Here is a 12116-nt window from a genome sequence, read left to right on the forward strand (position 1 = left end):
AAAACTTTAACGATCCAAAGACAATGACAAACCTTTTCCAACAGAAAAAAATCAGCAGAACCAGAGGTCACGAGCTGAGGCTCCAAGGAGGAAGACTAAGAACCAATGTCAGGAAGAATTTCTTCACGGAGAGAGTGGTGGATGCCTGGAATGCCCTTCCGGAGGAAGTGGTGAAGTCCAAAACTGTGAAGCACTTCAAAGGGGCATGGGATAAACATTGTGGATCCATCAGGTCCAGAGGACATGTATAAAAGAGCAGGTAGCAAAACACTGCACGGAGCGACAGTAGCCACAGAGGCATTCATGGAGCGGGATGCCAGTGGCCAGTGGTAGATGTCCACCTTCACGGAGCGGAAGGATGGAGGGCTGTCATCTCCCAATTAAATAAAAAAAAACCCAAAACAAAACAGGGATGAGATCCATCAGGTCTAGAGGACGCATATAAAGAGCAGGTAGTAAAATACTGCACGGAGTGGCAGTAGCCACAGAGGCATTCACGGAGCGGGATGCCAGTGGCCAGTGGTAGGTGTCCACCTTCATGGAGCGGAAGGATGTAGGGCTGTCATCTCCCAATTAAATAAAAAAAAAACAGAAAACAAAACAGGGATGGGATCCATCAGGTCTAGAGGACACATATAAAGAGCAGGTAGTAAAATACTGCACGGAGCGGCAGTAGCCACAGAGGCATTCACGGAGCGGGATGCCAGTGGCCAGTGGTAGGTGTCCATATAAAGAGCAGGTAGTAAAATACTGCACAGAGCGGCAGTAGCCACAGAGGCATTCATGGAGCGGGATGCCAGTGGCCAGTGATAGGTGTCCACCTTCACGGAGCGGAAGGATGGAGGGCTGTCATCTCCCAATTAAATAAATAATAATAAAAAAAAAACAGGGATGGGATCCATCAGTTCTAGAGGACGCATATAAAGAGCAGGTAGTAAAACACTGCATGGAGCGGCAGTAGCCACAGAGGCATTAATGGAGCGGGATGCCAGTGGTAGGTGTCCACCTTCACAGAGTAGAAGGATGAAGGGCATCCATCTCCCAATTAAAAAAAAAAAAAGAAAAAAACAGGGATGGGTTCATGGGCTATAGGTATTACCAATTATTAGGCTTTTCAATATTTGATGATAGTTAATGTGACTTTCAAGGCATGCTTCACTTTCGGTGCATGTCCGGCATGACTCCCTGCTTCAATGACAGGGGAAAAGAAAAACTGATACTTCACACATTTCCAGCATTGCCCTCTGCTTCATGGCAGAGAGCTATGCTGCCGCTTACCCAACTAATCAAACTTAATATTTCACTTGGAAGCAGCTCCATCACTGCTCTCTACATTAATAGTGGGGGTGAAAAGGGAATTAGAACATAAGGTTACTAAGAGCCAAGAGAAACAGTTAAGTATGAGAAAAAATAAGTGTAAGGCTTGCTGGGCAGACTGGATGGACCGGTTGGTCTTCTTCTGCCGTCATTTCTATGTTTCTATGTAAGTAGACTGCCTACCTTTGCAGTGTATTTACAATGCCTTCACCCTAGGTCAGAAATATTTCAGGATCTGTCTTCTCCTGGAGACATAGGGGCCTCCTGATCCCAGTTGGGTTTACATTCTTATTCCCCTCCCAGCAGGATCCCGCCCACAGAACACTCTCCCTCCGTAGATGTTAAGGTGGACCAAGCTAAATACCTGGTCCCACATATGCAAAAAGAAGGAAAACAGGGTGACTTCATCACAGTATCATTTACAAAGAACTAGAAAAAGGCCTTACTCCATCAGTGCACCAACGATGTAGAATGGTTTGCCTGTAGGCTTGCATGGGGATTTGGACTATTTAAACTTCAGAAAATTGGCTTTAGCAGAGCTGTATCAAAAAGCATTTGGTGAAGGGTAGTTTTGAGGCACAGTAGTGGCTGGAGAAGTGCAATGATTTATTATAGTTGATTTTTATATGGTGTTTGATTTTATATGTGCCATGTTTATATAATTTTATGAGTATATATTATAATCTGCGTTGAACATTTTGAGATTACACAGAATGTTATTTAATAAATAAAATAAAAAATCACCCTACAATTCCACACATACACCCCAATACATCCCCGCACACACTTCCACATTCCCCATATATACTACTTACACACTTCTCACACACACCCCTCCTCCATAAGCACAGACACATATATAACCCTTAGCAGGGTTGTAACTCCAAGGGCACACAAACTAATTTGTTTATTTCTAGGGACTGCTCCAGCTAGCAAATGCAATCCTATGCTTGACTCTGAATCCTGGGGGAATTCTTTTTATGGGGGAAGCTCTCGCTTATGACCCAATGTTGTGCTGCTCCCAGTGTGTGTGTAGACTGTAGGTGTATCTCATGGGGTGTGAGAGGCTGTAAAAAATTAGACAGGACCAGGGACTGGGTGTTAAATAAACAAGTACTGATTGGTAATCATTAAGTCCATTTGTCCATAAGAGTGGAATTTACATCTGACAGTAGGTAAGAGTGCTTTTATTCAGGCATCTGGATAGAGCTCCCTTGGTAATATTTTCTGCACAAAGCTCACCCAGCAGCTATCCACAAATTCTAGTGGAGGGGTTCCCAACTTCACAGCAAAAATCCTACCTTAGGTCATCTTCTCCTCGGACACCCAGTCCGTCCTGGTCCCATAGTTGTGGAGATCTGGTTGGGGGTCTCCCGATCTTGATAATTCACACTTGCTTGTTGTTTCTGGGGGGACTTCTCATGGGGAAAAGTCAAATGGCATCAGGCTAGTTCTCAGCATTACAATCCCAGTGGGGAGGGGGTCCAAAAGCCTCCCCACTCTGTTGAAGTCCAAAAAATACTTCTTAAAATTAAACTTCTGCCCTCACTGTCTCTTGCAGGTAGATCCATCACTTGTGCTTGCCCAACTTAGGGTTTAGAATGGACTCAAAAGGTCTTTGGTCCCCCTTTCTCTTCAAAAGGGTATCAGGCATAAAAATCTCTCTCTCTGTAAATAAGTACGAGAAGGACCCTCTGGCAGGGAGTGCACAATGAGGAATTACTTCTAAAAGAAACTCCTGCTGGGTGAAGCTGGGAGGCCTCTCCAGAGTGTGAAATTTAAACATCCTTACTGTTCAAAGGTTTCCTCAGACTGATCCCAATGTGTTCTAAAATGGCTGGGTTTAATAGTAGTATTCAGGCATCCAATCCAGACCCTCCAGGTAGGAGGGATTGAGGGGAATGGAATTTGCTCCTTACAGATCGATTCTATACAGGGACAGTGACATCTGGTGGCCAGACCGGGGGGGGGGGGGGGTGCGCTGCCACATACATATAGACACAAGCAGACACACAGGCACTGAAACACAGATACATCTGAGATTTATCACTATTCATATGTTGTTGTGCCTGTGTGTGTCTGTTTATGTGTATGTATGAGGTCCAATTGTCTTTGCTTGCTTTTTAAAGTTTGAATTCACGCCAGAAGGTTTTGTGGTAACTGAGAAAATTGGGATACTGCTTCAGTTTTACTCGAAGCCAAGCTTCTGGGGAAAAGCAGAAGGAGGGGAAGCTTTTGGATGAAGTACTAGCCAACATTCCACAGTAATTAACTGCCTTTCCTAAGCATCACAGACACACACACACAACACATATACACAGAGACACAAAAGGTACTTTCTAAACCGCACTTCCTCTTTCCCCATAGTTGAAAAAAAATGGAATATGTTGCAAAGTGGAAAAAAAAACCCCCCATAATGAAGCCTAGCATGTACACAGCCTTACAAATCTGTGCTAGGAAGTACTCCCAAAGCCATGACTCTGGATGGTGTCCTCACTTAGTTCTTTGGACATCTGTTTTCACCATTTTTTCATGTACTTTGATAATTTGTTTTTGTGAGCTGCAGGACATTTTCTATATATTATGACTAACACATGCCCGTACAAGAACATGAGGCCGACCAGCCCTGAAACTGGCATCCTTTTGATTTCAGATAATGCTAGACTTAAGGGCCAGCCAGTTCCGTTTTTCAAGAACTGAGGCAAGCCAGGAGCAGGTGGGCACCAATCCTGCCCATTTCTGGGCCAGGGAGGTCCATGGCCCTGGCACTTCTCGGGGGGCAAGAGGGTGGGTTGGAGCAGCTCAGGGAGCCCCTGGTAGGCATGGGCCCCCCAAGTTTCTTGAAGGGGGAGTGGGTCAATGGCCCAGGGGAGTCCCTATTTCATTTTCTTTGCTTTGTTGTTTTTTTTCATGTTTGGTTCAGCAAACAAATCAAAATAAATATTAAATGAACCAAAAAAACAAATCCCCCAAAGCGAACAAATTAGAGAGAGTGGTGGATGCATGGAATAGCTTCCCAGTCAAAGTGGTGGAGGCAAAAACAGTATTGGAATTCACATAATACAAGTGAAACACAGAAGAATCTTAGTTTAGGAAAAGTGAAGTTAAAGTAGTGTTTGAGGTATTGAAATAGGAAATGAAAATGGGCAGAATATGGACCTTGTGATCTTCATATGTTGTTCTGTTCTATCAGGGTAATTTTCAAAGGTAAATGTAACATACTTTTGTAGCAATTTTCAAAAGCTTATTTACCCGCATTGAGTGCACTGAATGTGGGTAAAAGCTACTGACAATTCAAAGTCTTTTTTAAAATTGCTACAAGGTATGCTAGTGAATTGTCAGTAGGTTTTACTTAATGCAGTAAATAAGCTTTTGAAAATTGCTACAATAGTAAGTAACATTTACATTTTCCTTTGAAAATTACCCTGTTTGCTTTTACATTACTAGAAAAGTACTCTAGGATTTGATGTTAGACTCTAACATTTTTCATTCTTTTAAATTATTTTGACACTAATCTACAGTGATGACATGGAAAAGAAAAGTAAATTTGCTAAGAAGTGCAAAACTATAGGGTAATGAAGTCAGATAAATTGCTGTTGTCAACACAAGTTTACAGTGCAATTTGTATTGGTGATTTAATATAACTAAATGTAATAAACCTGCAGAATATCTATCCATGTCCCAAGTAGTTACCTCTTCACTATCAATAACACTAAAACTTACCAAGATTTCCTTTATATATGTAAGGTTGAATAGAGGACATTACAACTGATCCTCTAATTTTCTTTTGAGAAGATACAATGTCAAGAAATAAGCACCAACGCCAGGTATATGCCAGCCAGGGCAGTAATTTGGGGCCTAAGGCAAAGAGGGCCTATAACTGTAGAACTAATAATAATAAACATTGATTTTATCCTTGGAATATAAGAAAAATAATATTCTTTTTTTATGTTAGAATGATTAAAGTGCCTAGCATAAAAGCTTACCCCGGGCCTAAATAAGACTGTACTGCAAGAAATGACCATTTTTCATTTGGAAGCTAACCTCTTCCTCTGTAGAACTTAAAATATTTAGTGTGTGTAGTAAGCATGAGCTACTACAAGTAATATGACACTTACCTTTCCTAAAGGGCTTTCCATCTTTTAACAGAGGTAAATGAAAAACAGATTGACGTTCTCCTCTGTGGTTTCATACTGTTCAAAGATTAATGGGCTATCCAAGACATTATGGGAAAATTATTTACAAAAAAGGTCTATTGGGAAATATTTCTGTTTAGATGCCCCTCAGTGCTGATCTATGAATGGGTAAAGGTGCCTGCAGGAGCCACACTGCTGGCAATGTTCTTCTGTGTCTATGACTGTCACCAATAGGCAGTCAAAAGACACAGAAATTCACCACCTGCTTCCTCCACTTGATATTAAAATATGATGTTCCATTAGGTCAGCTCTCTTTTTATAGATCGAGAGGTAGATGAACAACTCATCTTACAAATAAACTATTGAACTGCATATTAGCATAGCTATAGTAATTTACGGTTGCAACAATTCAGGGCAGAAAGCAGGAATGGTCTACTCCAATCTTCAAGAGCCTCAAACAGGCCGGGTTTTCAAGATATCCACAATGAACGCTCATGAGATAGATCTGCATGCAATGGAGGCAGTGCAACATACAATCAGAAGCAATCATAAAAACTACGTAAAAATGTAATATACTAAACTGTAAAAGACAGAAAAATCAAAGAAAAAATATCCTAAAAGAATAAAAACATACATATACATACACAGAAACAGAATGGTAACAGCATGTTACTATATGCAATCACAGCAATTCAGAAAAAGCCTGTTGAAAAAGGAATATTTCAGCTTTGCCTTGAAGGTTTTAGTATGTGATGCCAAATGCAAATTTTCTGGACTAGAATTCCAGAAGGTAGAATATGTAAACATGGAGGTCAATATTTAATAGACATTTAAACAGATAACTCACAAGTTATGCTTCCAGCGCTGAATCTGACAGACTCAGCGCTGGAGTGCTGGGAGTGGTTAATATCATACTCCGCTCCTGGCACAAACATTGATGACTCGGGAGGATGAAGGAGGGGGTCCAGTTGGGGAGGAGCCTGGGAGGGAGTTGACTGGCCACAATTTAAGCCATGGGAGAGTGGGAGCGTCCGGGGGAGAGGAAGGTTTATGATTTCTTTAAATATCTAATGGGGTTGGTGTGCCTGTGGTATTTAAATATACTTTACTAGGTTTGAGGGGTGCAGAGGGAAGGCCAACAGGGCCTTATTTATACACAGAAACATAGAAATAATGGCAAAAAAGAACCAAAATGATCCATTCAGGGACCTTATAGCAGTATCTGCCGTGCCGTGCTGTGCAGGTTTCCCCCATGCTTATCAGTTTCCCCAGACTTCGTTGGTTGCTGTTTCAATCCAGTTTCCCTTTACCTTGAAAACAGAGAGCAATGATCTTTTCTTGCTGCTTTCTGCTCTAAGGGGGAAGATATATACTGGCAGCCAGGACCTGATTGATGCACTTGGAGGCAACAGATTGGCTGATGCCGGTCGTGACCTCAAGAAGTGTTTGGAAGGTGCCAGTGCAAAAATGGCTAGAGAAGTGGTAAGCTTGAGATAGGCGGGAAGGCATGGTCCCTCTGGCTGGTAGGAATAGGATGTAGGTCCAGATCTAACTGCTGGCATAGATATTGTATGGTTTCCTTATTAATTCTAAACCTTTGCAAGACTTTCTCTTCTGACAGATGTAAGAAATGAGTCCTTGTCCTATAGACCCTGTGTGTGGGGTACCTTCTCCTTCTACTCCTCCTCTCTTCTCCTCTCCTCTCCTCGCTCTCCTCACTCTCCTCTGCCTTAGAGCCATGTGAACCAATATGGTGATTATAGTCATTTTTAAAGGAAAATGTCACCCAGTATGTCACTCCTCTCAAATTGTAGCGCCCCCCTCCAATAGCCCTTAAGGTCCCTGTTTGTTTCAATAGGTTCCTCTAAGGCACAGTTGCATGCAGGAGATGGCACGTAGCAACCTAACTGCCCCAGTCTATCCTTGGTACTCTGTCGGCTTTCCCCGTGTGACCCTGTCTGTCCCTATGCCCATTATAAGGGGGCAAGGCTTTCCAGTGTCCCCCAGTGGGTCCCAGTTTGCACCGGTGTCCTCCCTCCCACCCACTGGGAAGTTCCTCTTTCCACTTGTACGCTAATCCAAAGTCTCTCTGGCGGCCAAGCACGTAAACAAGCTGTAGAAAATTCACATGAGTAAGTATGTGCACCTCAGCGAGTAGGTCACTTTTAAAATACGTCATTATGTGCAGGTATTTGGGCCTTTTAGCACAAGCAACGCTTATAAAACCGAGAATGCCTCTCCTATATGTACATACAATTTTGCACATAGTGGGGACTATGCATATTATTTTACTTTTAGATAAGGTAGGCAAATTTCAAATATCCCATTTATACGTATAAAGCACTTTTTTATATATGGAAATGGCTTTGAAAATTAAATTGCCCTTCCCAAGCTGTAGTCCTTGGGGCACACCCAACCAGTCAGGTTTTGTGGATAGCCACAATGAATATACATCAGATTTCCATGCACAGCCTCTATTGAATACAACTCTATCTCAAGCATATTCATTGTGTGTATCTTTTTTATTTATTATATTCATTTTCACATCAGATTCACAAAATATTGCAAATCAAGAAAGAAAAAAAGGGAAATATATTTATTGCAACAAAGGTATTATACAATCGTTATCATTAATCAATAATAATTTCCATATGGTATAATTAGAAGCCAAACCCATAGTAATTTTAGGGGAGGGAAGGAGAGAAACAACCTAAATCACAAAGTGCCAAACTTAGCCATCTGGATAGTGGATCATTCATAGTCATAATAGAACATTTAAACCAGTTATTTTATCTTGCTTTAACCAGGAAGAATCAAAACAGACAAATCTGTTTACCTTTATAGTTTACTAAAATAAACACGTATATGGAAATTTAAGAAAAACTGTGGCACCCACATGCTGTCACAACAGAAGAAAGGCCTTCCTGAGAAGCTGAATGGATCTGGCCACATCAGAGCAAATGTTTACAGATTGATCATGAAAACAAAATTCCTAAATTTGAAGTATAAACAATCAATTTTTATCAGACTCTAGATATAAGGTAACCATTAATGTAGCTCTCAATGTAATCTCATCCACCAAGCTTTCTAAATAGGCTGATAGATCTAAACTATCAGGTAGTGAAACAATATCTAGGCCCCTTTCTTCCAGATTTTCCTCTCACTTTCTTTTTGGTATATAGAACATATAGGAAACTCCAGGAAGGTTCCCAATCTTCTCAAGCCAAAGGCACACCAACATTAACAAAAATGTGTGGCACTCCTGCCCCTGTGGAGCAGGCAGTGATGGAGAGGACTCATATGGTCAAAAGAAGAACTAGGAAAGCAAAGCACTGAAAGCCCCAGTGGTGTCTCTTCAAAATTGTAAAACCAAGGAAGATTGCGGATGGAAATACATAGGAACCCATTACAATGGACCAGCTCCTTCCGAATACCAGTGCAGGATAAAGGAAAAGTTGGTGTGGTGTGGCCAGCTGGCTCAGTTACCTTGGCTGCCACATGTGACTGCTAGAGCTCCTTCACTGCTACTGGTCTCAATATTCAGAGCAAGTACATCCAGTGCTCAAGTCACACTCTCCCCAACTAACTCAACTGATGTTATGGTTATTGGTGTTTGGGTGGATCCTTGGACACTGTGGCAGCTGACCATGCCCACGGGGGGCAGTCCCATGAGGGACCACAGTGTCAGGCTAAACTCTGACCAGACAAACACAGATTTGAATCTTTTATTAAACAGTATATGGAACCATCAGAGGTGGCAGTAGTGAGTAGTTGTTGTAGAGCCCTGCTGGGCGCATCTCTCACAGAGCGCTGGAAATGGATCCTCTGTAAGCAGTGCTGTAGTGGAAAGAGACTGAGAGTTATGAGCACACAGTAGAATTAGCATTCAGAGTCCCAAGTAGAATAGGAGAGCTCCGAGATAAATGTGCACCCCCTTGCGCGCGCCGACCCTGGATTTTATGCATGTATCTTATAAAATCCGGCGTACTTTTGTTTGCTTCTGGTGCGCGAACAAAAGTACGCATGGGCGTACTTTTCTAAAATCTACCCCAGAGTGTGACTGCACCATGAGTACTGTGTGCAGTTTTGGTCATCTCATCTTAAATAAACATATATAGACAAAATTCAGAGAAGGGCAAAAAATAATATATGGGGTGGAAAATCTTTCATGGAGAAAGGCTAAATAGATTAAGGTCTTCAGCTTGGAGGAGAAACGACTGAGAGGGGACATGATTGAGTTTTATAAAAGAATGGGTGGGGTGGAACGGCTAAATAGGGACTGGCTATTTACGCATTCAAACAACACTAAGATTAGGAGACACTCCATGAAACTAGCAACCAGTAAATTTAAAACAGTGCACAATCAAGTTATGGAGTTTGCTGCCAGAGGATATAGTAAAGGCAACTAAAATAGTGGGGTTCAAAAAAGGATGGCAAGTTCTTGAAGGAAAAGCCCATAAATAATTATTAGCCACATAGACTTCGGAAAGTCAGTGCTTCTCCCTGTGAGTGAGATAACAAGTAATAGATCAACTATTTGGGATTTCACAGGTTCTTGTGACCCTGATTGGTCATTGTCGGAGACAGGATGCTTGGCTTGATGGACCTTGGTCTGACCCAGCATGGCTCTTCTTAGGTTCTTAAGTCTTTTTACTCACAGATTTTATCCGTGTCCATGTTGACACATGCCAGGTGCACGTGTTAACATGGGCAAAGTTACAGCTGCTGCCAAGCCGATGTAGATTTACATGCATACTTTAAAAAAAATCAAAAGTATGCATGAAAATCCTTTCCCCGCCCCAGTTCTACCCCCCAGAAAACCTACTTAGACTGCAGATAAAACTGCACCTGTAATTAGGTTTCAGACATACTTTTATTCACAGAACCCCTGGGGTTGATTTTCAAAGCCCAGTTTACATGCACAGAACAGGGTTTTCGATACATAAAATATTTGGAACTCAACTTCTTAATGGATTTGAATCATGTTTTGTGAATACTGTATCAATCTTTACTTACTTTTGTACTGATAAATTATAGGCTACTTATTTCATAACAGGACAAATAGTTTTCATCGGGGGGGGGGGAAGAAAGCAAAAAAAACCTGCAAAGTATGAGTAATTGTTCTAGTGAGCTGCTATTGCTGCTCTACCTGACTCTCCTAGGCTTGTAATGTAATTTTAATATTAAGGTACCATACAGAAAATGTGCTGCATCAGCATACAAGCTATGATATAAATAAGTAAAAAGAGGTTAATAAATGATATAATGGAATAAGACTGGAAACAGTACTCTATAGTGAATTTTATGGGGCTGTAGGGAGTAAAAAGTCAGACTAATTTTTTCTCTCGCTGCACTACATACTATAAAATATTCTGTTCCTGTGTAGCCTTTCATCATCATGATTAATCTATTAAGCCCAACTGGAGGCATAAAGCAAGGCCCATTATAATCATTTAAAACTGATGAGAAAGAATTGCATGCTGCGGCATCCTTATTCTGAACCACGGCACAAGATTTGATCAGCTTCAGAGCATTAAAGATTGCAAAACAGTCATCGTTTTGCCATCTTCTGGCCTGTTCTTGTTGCATAACAAACTCGAGTAGTCTTCATCTCCATTTTTACCGTACATAAAAGTAATGCCATTCCCATTAGCAACAGCAAAGTACCACAAATCTCCCAATTTAAAGGGAAATTAGAGAAATCTCTTCTCTGCTGCCTCAGAGAGCATGTCACAGTTGCTTGCTTTCACAGTCAGTAGCCTTCCCTAAATATTACTTTTTTTTCCCTTATTTATGCAATTAAGCCAATGAGAAGTGTTCTTAGTTGAACATTTTTTTAAATTTAATTAACACTGTCTTCATTAGGAAGAGGTAGCTGGGCAATCTCTTATTTTTTAACTGATGTTTCAGAGCTGTGTTCCTCATTTGTGATTCTAAATGCATTGGCAAATACTGCACAAAATTTATAAAAGTTCATTATTGATGTGAGCAGCCAAAATTAGACCTGAAAAATAATGTCAAGGGAAAATGTTAGCTCCATATGTGACCAGAACCATCTGAAGCAGCGGTGTTAGCTTAGACACTGACAGTGAAATAGAAATATTCTTTCAACAGACCTGAATTCTCTCAATTATGTGGTCAGTTTTAGGTGCTTAACTCATGGAGTGAGATATCATAGGTGGGCCTGAGCCTACTGGCTAGAGCCCATCCTTAACCAATGCGCCGCCCTCCCCACGAAGAATGGGAGACCCGACAGGAAAGTGGGGGAGGGGAACGAGAGGTGCGCGGCAAGGCCGGCGGGAGCACGAATACGGGCGCTAAGCCCTGCCTTGAGTTACCCTAGTCAGAGGGCGTGTCAGGGGTACCGGCCGATGATGTCATCATCCCTTTAATGGGCCGCGATGGAGGCCAGGGAGCCCTCTTTGGATTGCGCGCCGGCGAAGAAAGATCCTTTCCATGAGGAGAATTTTGAGAGATCGCGCGACGGCGGGAAGTGAGGGGGCCGCTCACGCGCCCACAGAGGAGGAGGTTTTTGTGAGATTGCGCGCTGGTGGTAATTGAGAGGGCCGTTTTCGTGTGTAGGTGCGCGCCGGCGGGAGGTGAGAGGGCCGATCACGCGCCGGCAAGGGAGGAAATGTTGAGTAATCGCGCGCCAGCGGGAGG

Source organism: Rhinatrema bivittatum, chromosome 3 (assembly GCF_901001135.1).
Source record: "Rhinatrema bivittatum chromosome 3, aRhiBiv1.1, whole genome shotgun sequence".
Classification (NCBI taxonomy): Eukaryota; Metazoa; Chordata; class Amphibia; order Gymnophiona; family Rhinatrematidae; genus Rhinatrema; species Rhinatrema bivittatum.